Source organism: Ahaetulla prasina, chromosome 6, assembly GCF_028640845.1.
Source record: "Ahaetulla prasina isolate Xishuangbanna chromosome 6, ASM2864084v1, whole genome shotgun sequence".
NCBI lineage: Eukaryota > Metazoa > Chordata > Lepidosauria > Squamata > Colubridae > Ahaetulla > Ahaetulla prasina.
Genome location: NC_080544.1, coordinates 30800667 through 30813715, shown reverse-complemented (window position 1 = coordinate 30813715; position 13049 = coordinate 30800667). Strand labels below are relative to the sequence as shown.

The window sequence follows — 13049 nt, the reverse complement described above, 5'->3', positions numbered from 1 at the left end:
CAGACTAAAACTATTACCAAACCCCCATTACAGCTACATTAAGCTAGCCCTGCGCGATGAAACAAAAAAGTCTTTAGCTTGCGTTGAAAAGTCCGGAGGTCAGGGAGTTGACGTATCCCTGGAGGCAGCTCATTCCAGAGGGCAGGAGCCCCCACAGAGAAGGCCCTCCCCCTGGCAGTCGCCAGTCAACATTGTTTGACTGACGGCACCCTGAGGAGACCCTCCCTGTGGGAGCGCACGGGTCGATAGGAAGCTATTGGTAGCAGCAGGCAGTCCCGTAAGTAACCCGGTCCTATGCCATGGAGCGCTTTAAAGGTGGTAACCAACACCTTGAATTGCATCCAGAAGACCACCGGAAGCCAGTCCAGCTTGCGCAGGAGAGGTGTTACATGGGAGCCTCGAGTTACTCCCTCTATTACCCGCGCAGCCGCATTCTGGACCAGTTGAAGCCTCTGGGTGCTCTTCAAGGGGAGCCCCATGTAGAGAGAGTTACAGTAGTCCAGGCGGGAAGTGACGAGGGCGTGAGTGACCGTGCATAGGGAATCCCGGTCTAGGAAGGGACGCAACTGGCGTATCAGGCGAACCTGATAAAAAGCTCCCCTGGCAACGGCCGTCATATGCTCTTCTAAAGACAGCCGTACATCCAGGAGGACGCCTAGATTGCGCACCTTCTCCACTGGGGCCAATGACTCGCTCCCAACAGTCAGCGATGGAATCAGCTGGCTGTACCGGGGTGCCGGCATCCACAACCACTCAGTCTTGGAAGGGTTGAGTCGAAGCCTGTTTTTCCCCATCCAGTGGTATGGATGTGGTAGAAAAGATGTACAAACCTTGGGTTGATTGATTGATTGAAGGGTATTTATATGTTGCTCATGTGGTGGTGGTGTAGAGAAAATCAACAGCAGTTGAAGAATTTTTTTCAGTATCCACTGAAGATTTAGGTATATGGAACTTATACATACTTGAACTCAGTGGGGCTATTTCTGTGCATGCATGACAATATATTTGCCACAATCTTTATTTTACACACCCAACTCTTTAATTTCAAGTAAACCGTTTGAGGTAATAAACTTCACTTCTAGGAGCAAACATACCATCATTAAAGTTACACATTAAATATAAGTGTGCTGATTCATGAACTGGGCAATCTATTTACTGGCTTCTATGATCTGGTGGTACAATAATTCAGGAAGAAGATAAAGCAGCTGAGATACCATCTAATGCCAGGTTATACTGTACTGTACTTTATTGTGTTTTAATGAAGGCATTTATATAGTCACCCATTTTAAGAACAACTGGACATGGCTCATATATCAGTCTTCCTGTAGGTAGTTTTCTCTTTGGGCCTTACTATTTTTTTCACTTTTTTTTTTTTTGGAGAATTTTTTTCTGTCACACTGTATATTCACAATAAACTTTTTTTATTTATTTATTATTATTTATTCATATTTTTATACTGCCCTATCTCCCTAGGGACTCAGGGCGGTGTACAGCCATCTAAAAGCAACATAAATATACAAAGTAAAACATTAATCTAAAAAACTTATTAAATAGGCCGAATATTTAAAATAGACATAAATAATAAAACCCCAAGTTAAAACCAAATCTAAAATTTAAACAATTAAAATTTAAAAATCTAGTCCAGTCCTGCGCAAATAAATAGATGTGTCTTAAGCTCGCAGCGGAAGGTCTGAAGGTCAGGAAGTTGATGAAGTCCGGGGGGAAGCTCGTTCCAGAGAGTGGGAGCCCCCACAGAAAAGGCCCTTCCCCTGGGTGTCGCCAGTCGGCACTGCCTAGCTGACGGCACCCTGAGGAGTCCCTCCCTGTGGGAGCGCACGGGTCAGTGGGAGGCATTCGGTGGCAGCAGACGGTCCCGTAAGTAACTCGGCCCTATGCCATGGAGCGCTTTAAAGATCATTACCAAAACTTGTTAGGCAAAGCAGGAGAGTGGGTCTAAGGCTATCCAGAAGGGCCTGCAAATGCCACAAAAGATGAAATACAGGTAGCCCTCAAACTGACAACAGTTGATTTAATGACTGTTTGAAATAACGGCACTGAAAAAAGTGATATATGACCATTTTTCAGACAATCCTTTCAGCATCTATGGTGGTCACGTAATCAAAATTCAGATACTTGGCATCCGAGTCATATTTATGATGGTTGCAATGTCTTGGGGTCACGACCTTCTCACAAGCAAAATCAATGGGGAAACCAGATTCATTTAACAACCGTGTTACTAACTTTAACAACTGCAGTGATTCTTTTAACAACTGTGGCAAGAATGATCGTAAAATGGGGCAAAAACTCACTTAACAAATATTTCACTTAGCAACAGAAATTTTGGGCTCAATTGTGGTAGTTCTTAAACCCAAAGCACAAGTCATCACTTGTTTCAGCTTTACTCACAGGATACACCGAATCATAAACTTACCTATGCCTAATACTGTGCATTTTACAAATCCAGGATCCTACAAACACACTAGCAGGGAAGGACGGGTACAAGATATTTTGGTACCATCAAACCCCTCAGTTGACAAACTTGTTCAGCATCCAGAAGCTAATGAGGGTCATGCCTGGTACGTATTTAGATACAGGTAGTCCTCAACTTACCGCCACAATTGATCCCAACATTTATGTTGTTAAATGAAAAAATTTTCAACCTTTTTTTGCCACAGTTGTTAAATGAATCACTGCAGTTGTTAAGTTAGTAACTCGGTTATGAATCTAGTAAATCTGGATTCCCCATTGATTTTGCTCATCAAAAGGTTTCAAAAGGTGATCCCCTGACCTTGGGACACAGTCATAAGTAGGAACCAGTTGCCAAGTGTCTGAATTTTAATCACATGATCGTGGAGATGCTGCAAAGGTTGCAAGTGTGAAAAATGGTCACAAGTCATTTTTTTCAAGAGCCATTGTAACCAAATGAACTGTTTTTAAGTTGAGGACTACCTGTAGATGCATGGGAAAAGCCAAGGCTTTTGGCTAGAAGGGGAAGGAATGGCAAAACCCTTGGACCTGCTCTACGCAATCCAGGAGCGGACCTTGATCCAAGGACCATTTTACCTTCAGCGAGTGATTCATTGCCCTCTCAAGTCGGTGCCAACCCTGAGCAGCCGCACCCCTGAGATCAGGATAGAACAAAATAGCAGAGTTGGAAGGGACCTTGTATCTCATCTAGTCCAACCAACGGTATAGAGCAGGGGTCCCCAAACTTGGCAGCTTTAAGACTTGTGGACTTCATCTCCCAGAATTCTCCAGCCAGCTATGCTGAATTCTGGGAGTTGAAGTCCACAAGTCTTAAAGCTGCCAAGTTTGAAGACCTCTGGTGTAGAGTCTCCTGCTTGGGCCAAGGGGGTTGGACTGGATCAGGACTCTCCAACCTTGGCAATTTTAAACCTGGAGGACTTCAACTCCCAGAATTCCTCAGCCAGCAAAGAAGAGTTGAAGTCCTCCAGGCTTAAAGTTGCCAAGGTTGGAGACTCCTGGAATAGATGACCTACAAGGTCTCTTCCAACTCACCTGTTAATCCTGGGGTTCCCAGCCTTTTTCTATACTCTGCACCCCTAGAACGCTTTCTGATATATAATTCCCGCACCCCTTACACAAGTATATAACGATATGCATGCAATAATATACACTATAATTTTAGAAACTTCTCCACCCACGTTTTCCCACCCCCTGGAATGTCCCCTGGCACACACACATACCCTCAGTTAATCTGTAAAAAAAACACAACACCCCTGCCTCAAGCAGGAGACCCTATGCTACCATTTCTGACCGATGGCAAGTCCGGTCTCTTCTTGCAAGCTCCCAGTCATGAAGCGAAGTCACGACTTCTGAAGGGCGAGCCGTTCCAGCGGTTGACTGTTCTCACTGTCGGGATGCGTGTGTGTGTTGTGTATGTGTTGTGTGTGCGTCCGTCCTTCAGCGGAGTTCCATTTAACCCGGGAAACGCCGCAACTCTTCCCGGTCGTTCGGACCCGGCGCGCCCCACTCAGCCGTGACTTCCGAGGAGGCTCAGCGGCCTCCCCGCACCTTTTCCGCCGCCGCTCCCTCCCTTCCTTCGCCAGGCGGAGCCACCCAGACGTAAGACGGCTGCGCAAGCGGACAGGGCCCATCACGTGGCGGAGTCGTCGTTCTCCTGCTGCTTGCTCAACAGACCCTCCCTGCTACGTCCGGGACTCCGCGGCTGTCGCTGCCGCCGCCGCCGCTGCTACTGCCGCCGCTGCCGCTGCGCTTTCCGCGCGCGCTTCTCCCGGTGCAGGTAAAAATAAATAAATAATAATAATAAAAATAAAGCAGCTCTCCGCGACCGCTCCGAAGAGCCTGACGAGGGTTCCCGTCTTGCCCAAGCGAGCAAGTCCCCTCCTTTTTTTTTTTTTTTTTTGCAGACCCCCACGAGCGAGTAAGCGCCCCCCCCCGCCTTTCGCTTCTCGCCCTCGCCTTCCCGGGGGTAGCTGGGTCGGGGAGAAGCAGCGCGCGGGCGAAGGAAAGGGTGGCGAGAAGGGAAGGGAGGAAAACCACCAAACCCCGCAAGTGGCGGAGATTGGGGCGAGCTTGCCGGGAGTTGCTCGGGAAAGAGGCAGCCCCGAAGGCCTCTTTCTCTCTCTCTCTCCCTGGGAACGCGGCGGCGGCGGCGGGGGATAAAATTGCCCCGAGGCGGGGAGAACAGCGCTGGGAAGAAACTTCAAGCCAGCCTCCGCCGTCCATCCGTCCGTGCGCCGCCGCGACCGTCGGTCGTAAGGTTGGAAAGCAGGTGATCCTGTCGGAGGAAGGAAAGAAGGAAGGGAGCCGAATGGCTGGAGAAGGGAGCCAGAGAGCTGGCGAGCCTGCTGGTCTGGAGCAAGGGGAGGAATCAGGGCGGGGAAGACGCGAGAAGAGCAAGCCGGGCGGCCGTGGGAAAAGGTTGGCTTAACTTAGCGGGGGTCGCCTGCTCCGAAATGGAGACCTTTGGAAAAAAAGGGGCTGGGGACTTTTTGGCTGGCTGGTTTTTTGCAAGATGCCCGCCGCTGAGGATGAAGGGAGCCGCGGGTGGATAGCGCGGAAGGGGTAGAGGTGGTGGCTTTCCTTTGGGCAGAATTGCGCTTGGTGGTCCCACGACTTGCTGCTCCTGATAAGACTTTGCTGTGATCTCTGATGTAGCATTTCCACTGTCAGTTTTCCTGTTTGGCCGCGAGCTGAGACTTATGCAATTAGGAATATAGTTTCGGTTAATATTAGTGGCATTATGTTATATGTGTGTGTGTGTGTGTGTGAGTGAGTGTGATGTTGAGGTCAAGTGGAGGAGGTCGTGTGTGTGTGTGTGTGTGTGTGTGAAATTGCGATGCGTAGACGTCTGGGTAGGTACAACCCGAAGGAGGAGGCAGGTTAAAATGGTAGGATGCCAGTGGATGGCAGTTCTGCTAAAGGGCTTGTTCGGATTTGCAGGGAGGAAAGTCTCCGTGGTTTTAAGTGTGTTTATGTCACGTGTTAAGATTTCCACCCGAAGAAAAGCCACAGAAGTGTGGTTGGAAGGATAATGTACTGTCATGGTACATACATTAGAGTGGTGGAAGGTGTTTCAGCCGGCGGTTTAACTGTATGCCTGCAGTTATATGTACGCTGCATAATATATGCATTGAGAGCTTATTAATAAGAGAAACTTCATAGGCAAACGTTGCTCTGTCATAAGGCTTCTGATGCAACACGATACTAATTCAGCCATCTGCCCTGTCCTAGAGGAGATTATGGTAGGCCGAATTGTAGGTAAGCAGCTTTTGCCGGAGACATTAATGTGCTTATGGCTCTCTTTTGCATCATCAGTGGAGCCGGATTTGAACTAATTGAAATACCAGGAAAATTACAAGGAATGTTGTTTCCCATTGGTAGAAAGACTAGAAGAATATTTAGGGCCCTGGTTCATATGCCGTCTTGTTTGAGGATTGCCAGATATTTTTCTCTGCCCAATATTAACAGCTGTTCTGTTCTTTGATCACCAGTTTTCCATCAAATAAAAATCCTTCCAGTTTGTTTGAAGATGCATTTCAGATAGATAGCTGCACAAACTTCAATATTTTTTCCAAAAATTGACATAATAAATGTGCAGGCCAATGAAGAACAGTTTTTTTCTTCTTATTATTCCTTGCTGGTCCACCATGTAAACCATTCCCTTGTGTTCGTGCAGTGAAAGATACTACCTGTAGCTTTTTTGTCAAGTAGGAGGTGAGATGCAACCAGTTTGAAGCAACAAAGTTCTAAACCAAGTAATAATAAAGAAATGCTTATTTCAGGGCAGGACAGGAACTCTTTGCTTTGACCTGTGTGTGTGTATGGGGGGAATTTCCACTCTCAGTTTTCCTGTTTGGCTGTGAGCTGAGACTTATGCAATTAGGAATATAGTCTGGGTTAATATTAGCGGCATTATGTTATGCATATATTGGAGTTTGGACCTAGTATTAAACTACATCACTGGATGATACAAACCTAGTTAGAAGCCGAATAACTTCCTTACAGAAAAGTCCTGCATTTAATATTTATTGGCATCTCTTCCTGTTGCCAACGAATGTTAAATATTATATATTTATAAAATATAACATCTGAAGGACAAGTTCCTTATCCTGACACTAGTAAATAACTGTTGATAATAAAATCCTTCAGTATATCGCATGTGACTGAAGTCATTCAAGCTAGTAAAACTGAGGTTGCTTTTAAAGATAGGGCTGGGATTAATGTTGTCCAGAGAGCTGCTAATAGTCACTGGTGCTGAAATAGATGGGAAAAAAAATTCTATTACTTATCTGATTTGGTGGCTGAATTGTGTGCTATGCTGCAGCCATTAGGTGATAAATTAGGAACGGTGGCTGGGTTTAGGCATCATGCTAAGCCAAATCAAGCATGCCAAATTGTGATGTTTGAATCTAGGTAGAGTAAGATAGATTCGTTTGTAAGCATCACAGATTGGCTGACGGCTTTCTCGGACCATGAGAAGATAGTTGGCACCTTATCTGCTGGCACCTGTTGAGCTAGCAGCTAGTTGAACAAAGGCACAGTTCAAAGACTGGTTTAACTGACTATTATACAATAATAGGCAATAAAGACAAGCAAGGATTTATGCTAAATTGGCTGCTCAAATTGCATTCCTGTGTTTAATATAAGATATTCTCATATATTGGTAAGTTTGTATCCTGTTCACAGTGTGTCATTAGAATTGCTGTCTTAGTCATTTAAGCCTTCCTTAATCATTGAATTTTTTGAGTACATGCATATAATGAAAAATAAAGATGTATTTGTGACTAACAGATATTTAAAAATGGGCATACCTACCAAAGTTGAAGTTGACTTATGGCTATCTAAAGCACAAGCATCTAAATTTTTGTTTTTATATAAAACGATCTTGTAGAATATGGAAAAATGCTGATAGAATCATGCAAAAATGTAAGCAGTATAAATTAGCTTTCTTTCTTAGCTAAACTATAAAGATGTATACAATTTTCTCTTTGCCAATTATGTTGAAAATTAAATCTCTTTGGTAACTAGAACGATTGCAGTACGTTGAAAATTTGACATATGTTTCTAAACCTTGAACTTTACTCAAATATTATCTTATCTTTTCTGCTGTACCTGGCCTTATATTCAGGGCTCAGATTGAAATGGATGTTCCTTTTCCTGTTTATAAAACCAGCCAGTACATCTTTATTAGGATTTATGAACAAATATGAATGACTGCTTGCTGAAGAAATTAATGAATTAATTTAATAAATTAACTCATTTAATTAATAAATTAATAAGTTAGAGCTAGCTTGGTGTAGTGGTTAAGGCAGCGGTTCTCAACCTGTGGGTCACGACCCCGTTGGGGGTCGAATGACGATTTGCCAGGGGTCGCCTAAGACCAACGGAAATATGGGAAGTATACTTGCGAGTCGAAGAATCGCGAATTCAGCTTCAGGCACGATGAATTAAAAAAGACAGAAATCTTGGCTCTGATGTCTCCCTCTCAAGCCAGCTGCAATAATTCCCAATCGCTAGCCTAATCTGGCTTCAGGCACGATAAACTTAATAGGGGAGGAGTCTCCACTTTAATGCCTCCGTCCTCAAGGAAATCGCAAGCATTCAGATCTCTAGCCAATACGGCTTCAGGCGCAATAAATTCAAAAAAACAGTTTGCCGCTTTCCCCCCCCTTCTGCGGCTGCTGACGCGCGTTGAGATCGCTGCCTAAAAAAAAATAATTTTACGGTTGGGGTCGCCACATTGTGGGGAATTGTATTAAAGGGGTCGCAGCACTATAAAGGTTGAGAACCACTGGGTTAAGGCATCAGGCTGGAAACCAGGAGACCAGGAGTTTTAGGGTTGAATGAAAGCTGGCTTGGTGACTTTGGATAGTCACTTACCTATCTCACAGGGTTGTTGTGGTGGGGAAAATAGAAAGATGGAGGAATGTTCACTGCCTTTAGTTATTTATAAAAAATAATAAAGATGGGAAATAAATAACTACATAACTGAAGAAGATTGGTTGGTACATAATATACTGCATGGGCAATATGCAAATGAGATGTACGGGTCACTTAATAGTCTTCTGTTGTTATTTCTGCAAGTTGACCAAGGCTTTGCTCCAAGGTTGTTGCCATTTACGTGAAAACCACAATAAATACTGTTTTGAAACAATATTTGTAAGGAGCATAATATTTATTTTAATAAGTTCTTAAACACTCAAAGAATGCAATGTTTTACTCTTGTGTGCTAAACATGTCTTCTTGTGATCTTTGTCTTGTCCAGCTGTCACTTTATAAAAGCAAATCAGTTAAAGATTGTAATATTTAGTTGCAGATGATGATTGGAAGTAGTGATCAAAATACATATAATTTTGTCCAAGCAGAGAACTTCATCAAAATATTGTACTTTTCGGAGTTTAAGATGCACTTTCCCCATCCCCCTAAAAGAAGGTGGAAATGTTGGTGCGTCTTATACACCGAATACAGCCATTTTTGGCCTCCCAAAGCCCCGCCTTGTGTGTCCCTTTTTTGTGAAAAACAGGCCTGTTTTTTGCAAAAACAAGGTGCACAGTGGCTTTGGGAGGCCTGCAGAGTGCTCCTATGGGCTGGGGAGGGCAAAAACACCACCATTTTGGTGAAAAACGGGCCCGTTTTTTGCAAAAAACAGGGTACACAGGGGCTTTGGGAGGCCTGCAGAGTGCTCCTGGGGGCTGGGGAGAGCAAAAACTTTTTTTTCTTGCTTACCTCTTCGAAATCTTGGTGCGTCTTATACACCGGTGCGTCTTATAGCCCGAAAAATAGGTACTTTATATTTCTTAAAAGATAACTCCTTGTAATTTCCAGGTACTGTATGTAAAAGGATTGTAGCCTATTCTCTGATTCATCTACATTACCCCACAAACAATCAGTAGTTATTAGTATATTACCTTTGGGGTTGATGATTCAGAGGTTATGGTGAACTGAGCCAAAACCTCCTCATAAGAATCTTGGAAAAGGGTTAGCATAACAGGAAATGTGATTAAAGTTCAACACTATCCATGGATTTATCTGGGATTTGGTATGGAAATAAAGTTCAGGGGGTAACAGGGCACAGGATTCCTCAAAATGCCATGCTCTCCCAGGCTGAACCCCCGTTCTAGAACAGGATTGCCAAACCAAATGATGTCATCGGACTCGTTTGAGCGCCAGTTTTGTGAAGCACATTCCATGTGGTTGAAGCATCCTCAGTTTCATTCAAATGCTATGTCTTCAACTTTCCATGTAGCATTACGAAATGTCTGAAATCCTATTTCTCTTATTCGGTATATCATCTATTATATTAAGTGTGTTTTTGGCCACCTGCTATTTCACTGCAGCGTGCCTTTCCTCCCGGAAATTGACAGTTTATGTTCATGAGATTTTCAATGGAGTATATTCCTTTTTTGACCCTGCTTTTAGCATTTAAATAAAATGGACACACTCTTGATTTCATATTGTTGGATTGCAGTGTAGCTTAGATATAAGATTGGTCAAATTTAAGCATGAATGAAGATCCTGTTATAGTACTGAATTACTTATATATGGGATTAATCTGGAAATTGCTAGTTAATATATGGTGATATTAAATGTTAAATTGTTCTTCTGTCTTCCAGTCATTTCCTGTTAGGCTCTGCATTTCTGAATATTTCTTTTCAAGATTAGTACTAGTCTCTTTAGCTTTATTAATTCCTCTCTTTTTTCCTGTAACACTATTGCTTCTTCTTTTCCAATGGACTCAAGCTCCATCTAACTAAATTGATTCACATATGTTTTGTTTACTGAGTAAATTACAACAGCTGGATTTACACAATACAGTAAACCATATGTTGAAAAAAAATTAGGTCCATTGCATCTGGCTTATTGTATCCTTCACAAAAGTTTAAATAATAAAAGTTATAATTTGATCATCAATGTAATTTCTAGCTGAGCAGTAGGTCTCTATTTTTTACATCATGGTGCCCTCCCACAGAGTTTTTCATGTATCCCCATTTTGTGAATACTTATCCATACGGTTTCCCATCAGTGTTGGCATTAAGTCTTTTCTGAAGGAAAAGATACAATTTCTGCTTCTTTTCTCTTAGGAAAAGCAGGCTGTTGCTGAATATTACTTAAATCAGCCCATACAGTCTGGCCAAAAAGAAAGTGATAGTGGAAATTCTAAGTCAGCAATATAGGACAATTAACAGTTGATATAGGACAGTCTTTGTAGAAAACAAGTTTTGTAAATACATTGATTTTTGGTTCTACGTGAAATAGCTTTGCACTAAATTGCTTATGGCTTATTGTGTATGGTCTCTCATTTCTATCTTAATTTTCAGTAGGTAGCATGGATATAGTGGTCTATTCATAGTGTGACACTGCTGCCAGTATTAGCAAATCTTAATTAATTTGCTAATTAGCAAAATTAACAAAAACAAAAAGAAGGACTAGGGGAGACATGATAGCTGTGTTCCAATATCTCAGGGGCTGCCACAAAGAAGAGGGAGTCGGGCTGTTCTCCAAAGCACCTGAGGGTAGAACAAGAAGCAATGGGTGGAAACTGATCAAAGAAAGAAGCAACTTAGAACTAAGGAGAAATTTCCTGACAGTTAGAACAATTAATAAGTGGAACGACTTGCCTTCAGAAGTTGTGAATGCTCCAACACTGGAAATTTTTAAGAAAATGTTGGATAACCATCTGACTGAGATGGTGTAGGGTTTCCTGCCTGGGCAGGGGTTGGACTAGAAGGCCTCCAAGGTCCCTTCCAACTCTGATGTTATGTTATGTTATGTAAATCTACCTATAAACTAGTTTTAAAATTATTGAACGAACAGGCCCATTAGAGAGATTTTTACTGATGCTGGGTATAAGCATTGTCCTGAATTTTGTTCAAAGTTCTCAGTTTTCATTCAGAGTTTATAACATGAATGCTACGAAGGCTTCCGTGTTTACAGTTTTGGCCTCTAGAAGACAGCATCTATCATTCCAGATTGAAAATTGTGTTACGATATCCACAAAATGCTTCTGTAATTCACGTTGACCTCCTACTATTGACTTGGCACACTCAGCAGACTCCTGGCACCGTCTTTCCTTTGCTTTCAAATAAAAACTCATCATACTATAGAAGTTTCTTTCATTCTGCCAAATTGAGGGGGGGGGGGAAGACCTACTCATATAATAGAACATATAAAAAATATACTACAAATCCCAAGCATTGAAATTGAGGATTCTTCTTTGCATCAAGTGTTACTTTGCATATATGTTTTATGACATTTTTTATTATATTGTGTAAAACAGAAATGTAGGCCAAGAGTTAAACCTAGCCAACAGGTTCTAAAGTTAGACGATAATCTTTTTCAAGTGGGCACCTCTCTCCAAACCATTTAGAATTTTGTTCATCTTTCTTTGGAAGCTTAATTTCCAGAAAGGGGTTAATGTATATGTATATGCATATGTATATGTATATGTATATGTATATGTATATGTATATGTATATGTATATGTATATGTATATGTATAATGTATATGTATATGAATATGTATATCAAATAGCACAATATTACATACGAAGTTACAAGTTATGGGAAACTCAGATCTGGAGGCCAAACTTGGGTTCTTATCCAATCTGTTGAACCTTAAACAAAATCCTCTACCTCTTTATGAAGAAGCAAAACTACGATAGCTTGAATATATGGGCAAAGTTAATGTTTGAAAGTGCTCTGACTTCCTAGTGCTTTCCTCCATCCCAAAGGGCACAGTCCCTCAAAATGCTTATGTCTGGGAGCTGAGTTAGAAATTATTAAATTAACATTATTGAGGCAATAAATTTAGGATTAAAAAAGAACTGTAGGCATTTAACTTTTTATTATTGATTACTATCATTGGTTTATTTTACTTCTAATTCAACTTTTTTAAAGCTTTGGTTTTTTTTTTTTGTTCTTTGGGGAAAAAAGTATGATAAATAGAATATTTTTTGGGAGAAGATATTCTGAACCAAATTTAGTAGCAGGGACTTGTACTAAAGTTAGAAATCCCTTTTATATTTTGATATTAAGTTCTCTTGTAAGAGTAGACACAATAATATTGATAAGAAGGTAGCCGGTGTTGCATTTCAACTCCTCATTTTTCAATATTTGGTCTAGCTTTCCCAAATACTTGGAATTATCTCTTCTTTGCCACTAATAGTGTTAGGAGTGGCAGAAGAAATTAGTCACATTACACAGTGTGGCAAAATTAACAGTCACACAACACAGATAAAACCTGTTATCTCTGTAGATATACTCCACACATACACATGCATTTTTGTCTCAATGAAGGCAACTGTGGATCTACAAGCGGCTCTTACTGTAAAGTTTTGTCAAGATTTTGTGTGACAAAATCAGAAATGAGGAGGTGATAAGCCTGGGAAAGGCAAGAGAAATCATCAAAACCATAAAAAAGCAAAAGTTAGAATATTTTGGACATGTGATGTGACACCCAGAAAATTACGGCATACTGTACTTAATCCTCCAAGAAAAATTGAAGGCAAACAAGGTCCAGGTAGAAGAAGAACATCATGGCTTCAAAATCTAAGGGACTGGTT

The 13049-nt window shown here is 41.8% G+C and overlaps 1 protein-coding gene across 4 annotated transcripts in view; it reads left to right on the top strand.

Annotated features, from left to right (window-relative positions):
* The first annotated feature begins 4126 nt into the window (after positions 1-4126).
* Positions 4127-13049, top strand: part of SGMS1 (sphingomyelin synthase 1) — a 97527-nt gene continuing 88604 nt past the window's right edge. For 3 of the 4 annotated variants that reach the window (XM_058188135.1, XM_058188137.1, XM_058188136.1), the window contains exon 1: positions 4127-4264. The gene's annotated coding sequence lies outside the window, so the exon portion shown is untranslated. The remainder of the gene's footprint in view (positions 4265-13049) is intronic. The other variant, XM_058188138.1, reaches the window with a different exon arrangement.